Source organism: Octopus bimaculoides, chromosome 2 (assembly GCF_001194135.2).
Source record: "Octopus bimaculoides isolate UCB-OBI-ISO-001 chromosome 2, ASM119413v2, whole genome shotgun sequence".
In the NCBI taxonomy this organism is placed as follows: Eukaryota; Metazoa; Mollusca; class Cephalopoda; order Octopoda; family Octopodidae; genus Octopus; species Octopus bimaculoides.
This window is the reverse complement of record NC_068982.1, coordinates 181,957,405-181,971,578: the sequence shown is the minus strand read 5'-3', so window position 1 is coordinate 181,971,578 and position 14,174 is coordinate 181,957,405.

The window sequence follows — 14,174 nt, the reverse complement described above, 5'->3', positions numbered from 1 at the left end:
TATATATATATATATATATATATGGGGGGTATGTGTGGGTGTACCTGCGTCCTCTTGCGCTCGCGTGCGTTTGTGAATATGCGTGTGTGTATATTTTAGAGTAAGTATATTCAAACAGGTGTAAGCAATTTTGTGTCCCGCGCTCATGTAACTATGTGCATGTGTTATTCTTTGTGTTTAGTTGCTGTGAATATACAATGAAAGGATCGGCAATATACTTTATTTTATTCACAGACTTCATGGTATCAGAATTGACCAACTATAAAATCCTAGCACGAAAGGAATAAATCCTTCAGTGGTAACACTCTATACTTTAGACATGTTCTCTTCAAATTTTCACTTCTACAATTATTACCGATCTTGTTTAAACATCTCCTATAAAGTATTCGAACTAGATATTGTGCTAAGAATTTATTGAACGATTATCATAGTAAGCATCTTAAACCAGCTTTATGATGATGCTCTGCCGTATTACAAGTAGCGTTCTTCTAGCTTTATCGAAATTTTACTGCGTAGTCGTAACAGTTTCTTTGCTTTTGTATTTTCCTAACATGTGGGCATTATATTTACACAAATATAGAATGTATAGCAATACTCACTGCAATGTTGTATATGGTATTTGTTGAGATGCTAAGGAATCTTGTATCATGTCACAGTGTGTTTTAAGCAGTAGTTATAAACAAACATAACGCTGGCCTTCATCAATTCTGCAATCCGAGTTATTTATGTGCATGAAATAAATTTCCTTCTGAAACGTGTATTGAATCAATGATTTTATTTTTATTTTCCATATAACAGAGATGCCATATTGCATTGCTGTGTCAATAGAAAAAAGCGTACACCATAAGTAATAATTTAAAGAGGTTTCAAAATCGAACAGGTATCTCGCCTGTTCATTTCGGTGTAACACATCTAGGTACCTGTCTACGTAGTTCTGTATGTATGTATTCAGCCATCTCTGTCTGTCTGTATGTATGACATTGTTCAGTTTAATTTCAGGATTTCTTGCCAATAGAGAAAGAGCCGTTTTCTAACCTAGACCGAAGGCTCCTTCATTGGAAGGAGTTTTTTGGGGTATTTTTGTTTGCATGTGTATGTGTACGTATGTGCAGATTTTTATCTTTTATCTTTTGTATGTTTTGTTTTACGCATGTATTCTCTTGCATATTGTTGCATATCTACACATGATTATATATATTTAAATAATAAAACACTGGAAAAACTAACAGAGATTTACAGTTCCAGTGATCGATTTGTTCTGTAGTCTTCGAATTATCTTTCGCTTTTGTGGCTTTAAGAAACCTAATTTCTCAAGACTGGAATTTAAGCAATAATTACAGGTATAAACCTGAACTTGTCATCTAGATAGAGTAGTATGTATGTATGTATGTATGTATGTATGTATGTATGTATGTATGTATGTATGATTGCATGTACGTACGAATATCTCTTCCACTTTTTTAATTAGTAGAAATCTTCCACTTCGGAAGGAGCCCGTTTTGAACAAACATAGAGGACTCCATCTTGAGATGTAGTTAACATAGACAAATTTACATTTGGAACTTGAGAAAAGTCTTGCATATTTAACAGATGTTGTGATGGGAATATTCCTTGAGTTGTTATTTATGAATGTATTCCATAACAGAGGGATTTTCTAAGTTTATTTCAGGACAGTCTTTTTTGCGGATGGCTGGCATTGTAAATTGTTTTAGCAACAACATCGTGCTGCATTAAGAGATAGTATCGTGACGACATTTTAGGAGAGCTGCTATTCACAGGCGTGCTGTCTTCCACAGAAACATGACATAGACTACACATGCGGTTACATCTTGGGATGACAGGAGCGTTACTGCCTCACTTGTTCAGGTACTTTGTGGCAATCTCCTGTTCCAGGAAGGTAGCAATGAAATGGGCTTCATGAGAGTGAATAGGAAGCATAGCTTTTAAGGTAAGTGTCACGAGGAAACATCATAAGAACGTAAAGTAAAACTTAATGGTTATATATTCCATTTTATTAGAACCCTAAAAGCATTAGTAGTGTGTATTAAATTAGTTTAAAAAATATAGATTTGCGCTATTTCTTCGTTATTACTAGCGTTGGTTATGTTTAGCAACATATTATGCAAATACATACCGTGAGAGAAATATTTGTATTCTGTGTTAGAAATTTTGGCCCAGAAAGATGTATGACCCATGTAGACATCTAACTACATAAACCTGTAACAACCGCATATGAAGGAGGTGAGTTGAGAAAAGTACCGACCTGCGCAGAATATAACAAGTATAATAATAGTATTTCATTAAAAATTTTGTTGACTGACATCTTTATCAGAGAATGGAATAGCTTGGAAGACCGAATTGGAAATAAGCGCATAAATATCTTCCATAAAAAAGGTTAAAATGTCAGTTGTGGTATGGCTAGCAGTGTTGGGTGGGAAATAAAATAGTAACGTGTCAAGAAAGCAATAAGTATAGACTCTGTTTTACACTGTATAATACTTTTGCAACGATTCAATATCATATAAAAGTCCAGTTAAAAATAAGTAGTTTCACAAAACCAGTGCTTACCATAGGCAAAATAATTATAAGAGGTAAGACACGCTGTTTATTTATTTTTTTTGAGATTGGCCAGTTCTCAAATAAAATCACAGATTAGTACTATACTGACGTTAGTGTCTCACTAATCTGCGGTTTTATCTGAGAACGTTTCAGAATTGTTTGTACTTGTTTCAGTCATACGATTGCGAGACCTCAGGACACAGCACTGATCCATTTTGCTGAATCGATAAGTTACGGGGGCGTAAACACAGGTACGCCGATTGTCAAGCGATGGGGGAAGGAGAAACACAGACACAAAAACACGCATACACATACATACACGAAGAGCTTTCAGCTCCCTTCCTCCAAATCCACTCAAAAGATTTTGATAGGAACAAAGCTATAGTAGAAACACTCGCTCAAGGTACCAAGCAGTGGAACTGACAGCGGAAACATGTGGTTGGGAAGCAAACTTCTGATATCAAAGGTATGCTTGTACATACATACATAGATATATACATACATACAAACACACACACACACACACACACACACACACACACACACACATATATATATATATATATATATATATATATATACATACATACATACATACATACACACACACACACACACATATATATATATATATATGCACACACACAAACTCAGCTACACACGCATATACAGTGGAGAACTAAGATATACATCGCTATAACTATTCAATTCCTGCGTACGTTTCACCATTGCAGTTATTTCGAATTCAGCCTTCGATAATGATTTTAAAATACAGGTTTACTTTTACAAGAAAACTGAAAATGAATGGCTATGCAGATGATTGGCAACGCACTGCTCGCGTGATCCAGCAGTTCAACCAGCTGTATCGATATTCTTCCATTGCTTTTTAACACTATATGTATATAAGACATACTTTCTCAGGAGGAATGCCGGCACCGCACTTTATGGCATTTTCACATTATATCCATGTTATTTGGACGTACACACCCACTCATGTATTCTCTTATATTTGAAATACGGTTACCGTAACATGATGGAAGACTGGCACATTTATGAATAATTACTTTAAATCATATATATTTAATATTTCATAACATAATGCTGTCTAATCAATATTTGAGCAAAATTTTTCTCGTATATCTCACATTCAATTAAACATAAATGTAAAATATTCATATAGTAAAACTACACAAATTTAATATTAATTATATAAATATTAAACAAACATGAAAACAAATTTTAAAGTAATTGCTAAGATATATATTAATGATCAATTATAACGTAAATTTTCTGTCTCATGCCCCAGTATCTAAATAAAATATTGATCGAAATTATAAGCAGAGTGTACGTTCATAAAAATGATTTACATACTATTGGTATAAAACTCTGACATCAAGTACAAAATATTTGAACTTATTTGCGTTCTGGAACTACAAGAAGATTTAAATAACATAGTGCATAAAGGTGGGAGATATGAAAATTGATTGTAAAATCAATATGAAAATTGAGCGTGGATCTGTACTCGTGTTAGAGAAGATTGATTGCAAGCGAATTAAACAATGATCAAGCCAAATCTGAGGCATAGACACACACAGATACACACACACATGCGCGCGAGCTTGTGAGAGAAAAATTTAAGGTACTTGCGCAGGCTGAGACTGATCCTTAAGTCGAAATTAAACGGACGGAATAAGATCGAAGCTATCAACATCTGGGCAGTTTCACTCCTTAGATATGGAGCAGGGGTAATCGCATGGACAGTAGACGAACTAAACAGCTAAGACAGAAAGACAAGGAAGTTGCTAACTAGATGTGGGCCACTCCACACAAAAAGCGACACAGACAGACTATATGTATCAAGAAAAAGAGGGGGAAGAGGACTTATAGGATGCGAACACAGCATTAGAGCAGAAGAAAACAACATAGCACGGTATATAAAAAAAATGCCACAGAACAGCTATTATTAGAAGTAAGAATGTCAGGCTTGTGTAGGATGAAAGATTGCAAAGATAAAGCACTATACAAGAAATTCAATACGAATGAAACTGAAAATAGGTGGGTAAAGAAAAGAATGCATGGACAATTCCATAGGGATGTTAGAGATAAGACAGACAGAGAAAAAATATGGCTCTAGATGACTAAATGTGATTTAAAACCGGAAACGGAGGCTTTAATCTGTGCTGCCCAAGAGCAAGCACTAAGAACCAACTACATAAAATACAGCATAGACAATACATCAGAAAGTGATTAATGCAGAATCTGTGAACAAAACGGTGAAACCGTATGGCATATTACCACCCAATGTACGCCACTATCCCCGAAGGAATATAAGAGACGCTACGACAATATAGCCAGGCTTGTCCATTGGGCACTTTGCAACAAGTATGGACTTGACAGCAAAAAGTTGGTACTACCATAAACCTGAGGGCATTGTCGAAAATAGAAATGCAAAGATCCCATGGGATTTTATGATTCAGTGTGACCAAGAGATAGAGAATAGGGAGCCAGACATAGTCTTAATTGAGAAAGAAAACAAACTATGCTGGATAATAGGCATAGCATGTCTAGCTGACAAAAAGGTTTGCGATAAGGAAGAAAGGAAAGTCAAAAGATATCACAGGTTAGTTTGGGAAGTTAACTAGTTGTGGTCGATGAAAAAAGTAGGAGTAGTACCAATAATCGTCGGAGCCCTGGGAACAGTGAGTAAATCTCGAGAATTACGTGGAACAAAGAGGGGCTGCAATAAGGATGGAGCTATAGAGGTTAAGCAGATATGTTCGCTGGAAAAGGTAGTAGTAGTAATAGTAAAAGTTGATAGTAGTACACGTTTGGACTGCAATAATTATGAAGTACTTGTAGAAAACAGCACTGCTTGGAACCGCTCGAATACTTCGGAAGGTGCTCGAAAAATAAGGTGTCACCTTAGTTCACTGGTAGTGAACAGCTGACTCTGTAATACATCTCCAGAGTTAGAAGCTGTGTAAAGGCAATAATAATAATAAGAAGAAGAAGAAATAAGAAAATGCTGTTAAGTTTGCCAGGTGCGAAGCAGATTTGAGAGAACGACAAATGTCAATTATATTGACCTCGGTAATTTAGTGTTACTATAATTTATCTAAATTGAACGGTAGAAAGTCAAAGGTGACAGGCTGATGATTTGAACTCAGATCGTAAAAACTAGTTCCGCTAATCATTTGTCTCCACTGCGCTAACCATCATGCCACCTCACAGTAGTACTAATTATAGTAGTATTTATAGTAGTGGCCTTCGCATCGTCGTCGTCGTCGTAGTAGTGGTCATCGTCGTTATCGGCGTCGTCGTCGTCGTCGTCGTCGTCGTAGTAGTAGTAGTAGTAGTAGTAGTAGTAGTACTCATAATAATCCTTTCTTCTTTAGGCACAAAAATGGAAATCTCGCGAGAGGGCACAGGTCGATTACATTCACTTCAGTGTTAAACAAGTGTCTAAATTTTCTACTCGCTACAGATTGAAAGGTACATTCAATCGAAGAATTCCGCCGATGTTGACTTTACTCTCTCATCCTTTCGGGGTCGATAAATTAAGTATCACTTTAACACTGGGATCCATGTAATCGACTAGCACCCTCTCCTAAATGTTCTGCCTTTCTACCTATAGCATAAAGGATTATTAGTATAGTAGTAATAATAACGATAGTTTTTAATAATAATGTTTAGAATATTCCATTACATCATGACACATATTTAATACTAATAAATCAAAAAAATCTCTTCAAATATGCGTACATACATACATACATACATACATACGTACATACATGCATACATACATATATGTGAGGCTTTTGTATGCCAAAGATGTAAAGTAGTGTAAACTAATTAATAAACACAATATGTTGTTAATCCGTTGATCACACATCTTCTATTAAACACTCTCAAACTATTTAATTACCTATATATCATAGAAGATTGTAAAATTTTATTTACATTTCTGATGATTAGATTTCATATTATACCGTTACTACTATACTTCTATCTGTTTCCGTATTTATAGTTTTACAACCCCTTTATTCTTTGTAAAGGCATTTATAATTCCAAGAATATTGATCAACCGCTTATCGATTTCAATTTTTAACTTCCTTCTATAACTGTTATGTCAGTATTTTGTAATACTTTTATTACTATTATTGTATTATTACTAGTTTGACTTGGTATTTAATAGGGCGCTAATCAGTTCCTTTCATTCCATTTCTTTCTTTCTATCTTTCTATACTTCATAACGCTTTTCTTACAATTTAATATCTCCTGTCTCTTCTTCAATTCTTTCTTCTCCCCCATCACCTTTGTTTCTTTGATGCTAATCCTAGCATTCCCATACCTCCTATAAAATGCTATTATAAGTTTATTGCTGCCCAAATATCAATAGTTTCATCTCTGTTGAACACAATACCCTATCCATATCTTATGTCACCTAAGCTAATTGGCATTGCGTAACAATCGATTTAATTTAGTAGCACAGGTGCATTTCTGTGTTTTTAATTCCTTTACTACTTATCTTTCTCTAGTTATGACATCGTAGTTATTTTCTAACAATAGCATTATGCATCAATATGCTATTATAGTGTTTTGTTCTATCTGTAGTGTGATGAAAGTATTCACTGGATTCCACATGTGATAAACCATCAGGTTAGAGGACCTATGCGATATTTCTTTTGAGAAACTTTCAATGAAAACTGCCCCAACATGAAATTCGTTATAAAAAATAAGTTACACCAGATGCCTACTCGAATAAATAATTGCGGCAGCGCAAGTAATTATCCACTCTACAAAACACGACACAGTTAGCTAATTAGTAAGCAAATCTGAAGTGGGCGCACTTTTACAAAATAACGAAACAGAAATGAAAAATATATATTGTCTACCTGAAAACTGCGCCATTTTTATTAGATAGTATTTCGTATACATCCCCAACATCCATATCTACGCGCTCAAACGTCCACTGCAATTCAATTTTAGCGAGCAAAGCTTGGAACATCTCCAATGTAGCGAATCAGAACTGGCCATCGCTCGGCATTTGCACACATAAGATTCCTCTGTCCTTGATTTCGTAGGTCTTAGAAATTCAAATTTGCTGCATTTTCCCCTCTAGAACAAATATAACTTCCTGCCCGTTCAATTCATATGAATTGCATTCCCACCCTGATGTTAAAAAACTTCACTTCCTCATTTGCAAAGCACAGACCGTACTGCACAATCGAACACAACGAAATACACACACACACACACACACACACACATACACACACACACACACACACACAGAGACACACACACACAGACACACACACACAGACACAAACACACACACACAGACACACACACGGACACACACAAACACACGCGCACAAACACGCGCACACAGACACATATAAAGATTATTAGTTCAAATACACCCACATTTAGTCCCACGTTTATTTACACACGAACACTCTTCCATGCCAGGGCGTACATTCCTCCGCTCTGCCATGCATGCGGGGCCATTGTGTATGGAGATATGCAATAATCGAACTACGACATATTAGCCGATATGCAGACGTGGAAGTGCACAATTTACATACATCGACAGAATTGAGACTCTTTCAGACTTAAAGGAGTGTCAGTCACATACACTTTACTTCACCAGGTGCTTACAGACACTCACACTCACATCCACACACAAAACGCACATTGCTTTACAAATGCACTTGCTCATGCACATACACATGGAAATATACCCATCACTCTTCTGAGGTGTCAGGTCCTGTTTTAACCCTCAATGTTACAAAATGAAAACAATGTCTCTTTACACCCTTCACTCTAGTCATCATTTCACTAAACACACCTCGCATACACACGAAAACACACCTCTTAGAAATTTGCATAAAAGCAAGGATGTATATGGAAGTAGAAGATCAAAGAATTATGTGCCATTACCGAAATATATAAGAAAATATCATCAAGCAATTATTTAAATGACATTCATAATCAGTTTTGAAAAATTCGTGTTTTTAATGTGGGCGCATGACGTATTTAAGTAACTTTGAGATAAACTTTAATGGATAAAGTCATTAAAACTATAAATACAATATTATGTTACTCTTCTGAACCACTTTTTTCAACAGTAGCGTGCAATGGCAAAAGTAGAAATGTAACTTGGAAGGGTTAAAACAGAAACTTCATGAATTGTTTCCATGATTTGGGTAGGTAAACAGGTAAATTACTATTATTTTTCCATGATTTCGATTACGTTTATTAATATGATTATTTAGGTTAAACTTGAAAGATCATTATAGCATTATAAGAAATTTAAATCTTGAAGATCCTAAATAATAGAAAATAGGTTAATATAAATTTTGGTAAATTATATGAAATAAATGGATGGAAATTACTGAACTTGAAATTTTAAAGATGGAAAAAGCAGATATTGATTATGGAATTTACATTGAATTCACTGAGTATATCTGACGAATACAGAAAAATAGAATATAAGAGATAAAGAAATAGTTATTGAGAAGTAATACTTAATTTAAATCTATAAGACAGTATGAGAGTATCAAATCACTCATATAGAGGAGGCTGAAATGATGCAAAAAATGTTTGAAAACATCTAAAAATGGTAATTAACCAATAGAAGTGCATGTGTTTTAGGAGACAGGATAAGAAAATATTGATTTATGAATTTTATCTAATATAGAGTATGAGATAATCTGGTTCCAAAAAATAAATATTTTTCAAGAGGGAACAGCAAATATTGATTAAGGAATTTACATTGAATTAGTCAATTTGATGTAGTGATTAGAAAGTATCGATTAAGGAAATATAATGAAATATCATGATCAGTATTGATTAATTCAAATCTACAATAACATATAGTTTGTTTGATAAGCAACATCAACTACAGTACAGAAGAGAAGATTGTAATAATTCAGAAATCAAATTTAAACATGTACTTGAAATTAACTTCCATTTAAATAAAAAAATCTGTGTGTTTTAAAGGGGTTCTAAAAGAATTTACGCAACGCAAGTTGTTCTAAGTTATAACATATGATAATTTTATCTTTCGAATGTAGAAAATGACGGGCTGGAGTGCACTATTTTAAATGATCAAAATTAAGACTTTAAACTCTTGAACGCGAATTATAACAAATAAAAGTTCAATATTGAATATTTTATCTTTTTCATTTAAATGTAGCAAATGTTATATATAGACGAAGAATGCATTAATCAAAGAAATGCGTTCTCCTCATGTATTTATTATATTATCTAATTCATGATAAATCTAAGGTTGTAAAGCATTGTGTTGAATTATATAGAAAGTTATGTGAAAAATTAGAATTCAAATACTGTCTTGATCGGGTTATTATTACGAAAATGTATATCTAAAATCTCTGACCAACTAGAATTACAAAAATGACAATAGTAAAAAATACATTTTAAAGTAGATTTTTAAAAAAATTCGAGATAAATAATGTACAAAAAAATGATGGGAATGAAAACACCAAAATAAATTTATATGGCGATCAACAGAGAATAACATTAATACTTGCGTTCAGTAATAAATTGAAAATGGTTTCATTTCTTCAAGTTTGTGTGCACGCAAAAAGAAAAATATTCATTCATATCAGCACATTTTGGAAATTCAAAATGTGAGTAGAATAAAGATTACTTCCGTTGTAGAATGTGGATAATATTTTCAACACACTGATTTGTTTTTCAAATTCCAGAAGTGGCGTGTTGACGATATTTGGTTGCTGTATTTGGCTCTTAAGTGTTATCCGTAAAGGAATCACTCCTAAATTTTTGAGAAATAGCTGTTATTCCGATTTATCATTTCGATATGATATCGTTGCTTATCATTATTGGTAAATTGTATCTAATTTGGTCGTAAGAATTTTGAATGTAAACATATATACATGCTTATATATATATGTGTGTGTGTGTGTGTGTGTGTGTGTGTATATATATATATATATATATATAGATATATATATGGCGCGTGTGCGCGTGTATGTGTGTGCGTGTGTGCACGCGTGTGTGTATATGCATGTGTTATTGCGATGGTGTGTCTCATGAATATACACCGATGCATATATAAGTATAAACATACACATGCGTATGTGTCACTATGTGTGTGCTTGAATATATGTTTGTTTGGGAGTAATATTTAATCAAACATATATCTTTAATCCTCTAACATGGCGATTCGTGTTTTCTTGCAGGTCCCATGATAAAATATATTATATTTATGCAACTATACATTTCGCTACGTATAGGTTTTGTTAGATTTGAGTACAGGACCATAACACTCAGTGACACATACACACGTACACATCTCTCTGTCACTGAGCATAAATCCATGTGGTTGTTTATGTGAGCATCTTCATGTGTGCCTTCATGTTTATATGTGTGTGCTTGCTTTAATAGTGCGCGTGTCTTTCAATATGGCTAGTTGTATTTGTTTATATATTTTTGTGTTGCGGTGCATGTAAATATACGGAAGAATCTGTATGTGTTCCACATAGGATTATACTATTAAGTATTCGTTTTGTTTACCATCTATCTGTGTGAACATCTGCATTAACCAGACAAGCATTTCTGAAGATTATTGAAATGTTATCTCTATTGTAATGTAAAGTTCCCTCAGAGGAAGATTAGTTTTCGTCGTAGATATTGGGAAAAATATAGCTGTAGTTAAATATGTAAATATTCTGAGATAATGCAGAAATAATGAAAAAAGATTACTTTACTTGTTTTCGCCAATATGTATATATTCCAATAAATTGTGATACGTTTCATATAAGGTGATCCAATGCAACGGTGAGCAGGAAATTTGCAACTGATGAAGATTGTTCGACACAGAAATATCAATTCACATACTACTTTGTACTGTACTCTCAGAAATATATACACGCAGAAAAAGCAAATATTTGTAGACAAATCTATCTATCTATCTATCTATCTATCTATCTATCTATCTATCTATCTATCTATCTATCTATCTATCTATCTATCTGTCTATCTGTCTATCTATCTATCTATCTATCTATCTATCTATCTATCTATCTATCTATCCTTCAAAATATATGCAAATGCGTGTTTGTATGAGAGTTTGCATGTGTATGATTGTATTTGCCCGTGCAGGTGTGTGTGTGTGTGCGTGTTCTAGAAAATACGTTGCATTTTGTGTATTATAGTTTATTGACATTTGATACCGGTTTGACACATTCCTTTATTTATCGATGTTAAATGAAAGAAGTTTAAAACGATTAAGTTGTAAAAGAAAGAACATGCACAACAAGATTTCTTATCAATAAAACATGGTCGAAAATTGTCTTCAATAGGTTTTAGGGTAAAATTGCATAAGAAATAAAGTACAAATATCCAATAAATTTCATATCGGCAATACATGATACACACTTGAATGTTCAGTATGTTTTGTAGCAATGATATTATGTTAGCAATCAAATAGAAAAAAAATATTTTGAAGTATGAAAATTCTTACACGCTCGAGTGTGGACAGAAAATATTTTTGAAGCAATTATGTTATGATACTTTTAAGAACTTCACTTGTTTTTGTCCACCGACAAAAGATCGATGATTTTGAAGAAAAAATATGAATAATAACACTAGGAACAGCTCTGAAAGATCTTGTAATTGTGGATCCCTCAACGATTATTCCCTGAAAAAATCTCGGAAAAAACTGGCTTACAAAAATAGCACTGAAAAAATTAAAAGGAACAAAAACTTACATCGGAATGACTGGAACATCCTTCAAGGAGAGACATACTAAGCACTCTACTTCGTTCAGAACCAAAAGCAAATGACGTACAGCAAGTTTATCCAATATAGAATGGGCGTTGTAAATTGAAGCAACATAGCTAATGCCAGTAAGGATAGGGGACAGGGCAGAAACTGTAATATTTGTGTCACAGAAAAATAAAATGTAAGATCAGCAGTAGATATTTTGAATATAAGGGAAATAAGTCTCTCATCTTGCATGCATAAACAGCAATTTATACTTTGAAATTTCATGCACAACCCCTCTCCGTACTCAGACATATTTCCACCTATCCAATCTGGGTAATTTTTTGGATATCGATTATCAAAAGTTCTTGCATTACAGACATGTACCTCACCAGAAACTGATGCCACAATTCTTCTCTCCATAGATATACATAACGTACCCATAACACATGTTCATGACATCACACGATTTACAAAAACGTATATATTTTCGACTTAATTGGCTAATATTGCATCCGAAATCTGTGACGCAAAATTTATGATACATACATACATACGTACATACATCACGTGCCTGGTACCATTCTTGAGAAATTAGGCTTCACAAAACCAAAAAGGGGAAAGCTAATTCGAAGACTACAGATCCAATCCATCATTGGAACTGTGCAAATCTGTAAAGCTTTCCAGAAGTTTATCATTTATAGATATATGCGCATGTCTAGATATGCAACAATGCATACATAAAGCAAAACATACAAATCTGCACATAGATATTCATACGTACATACATTCATGCATAGATACATAGATCCATAGATACATACATACATACATGCATCAGCGTTTATTTATAAAATTTATTTGTGTATATATATAGATTGGGGTATCGTTTTCCTACAAAACAGTGATTATGCAAGGGATCTGCTGCAGATTATTGTTGCCTGCATGAGATGGCTTAATATCCACCAGGCAACCATGGTTCAAATGTTTGATTGCATTTTCTGTTTGCATCTGAAGGCAGGATTCTTGACAATTAATCTTCAATGATTGGCATTCTCTACTACCTGTCGGTAGCTTTATTCTATAACATGTTATGTATCCCTTTATGTCTCTATATACTCTTTACTCATTTACTTTTTCCAGTCATTTGACTGTGGCCATGCTGGATCACCACCTTTAGTCGAGCAAATCGACCCCAGGACGATTTGTACGCCTAGTACTTATTCTATCGGTCTCTCTTGCCGAACCGCTAAGTGACGATGACGTAAACACACCAGCGTCGGTTGTCAAGCGATGTGGGGGAGAAACACAGATACACGCAGACACAACACACAGACACACACAAACACCCCTCCCCCCATATATATATATATATATATACATATATATATATATATATATATATATATATATATATATATATATATATATATATATATGCGACGGGCCTCTTTCAGTTTCCGTCTACCAAATCCACTCAGAAGGCTTTGGTCATCCAGAGGCTATAGTAGAAGGCACTTGCCCAAGGTGCCACTCAGTGGGACTGAACCCGGAAACATGTGGTTGGTAAGCAAGCTACTTACCACACAACCACTCCTACGCCTACAAAAAAAAACACAGACATGCACACACATAAAGATACTTTAATTTATATAAACATAGCAGAAGATACGTATCTGACTTAATGCAAATTATCTGTGCGTCAACAAATTAGTCCAATAGCTAATTGATAGTTAGTACCGACTTCACATCAGAATTGGAGATAATCTTCCAATCACATTCTTTAAAATGCACATGGTATTTAGTCCAATTTCGCTTGATTCATACAAATTGCCTTGTTATCGACGTCATGTTCT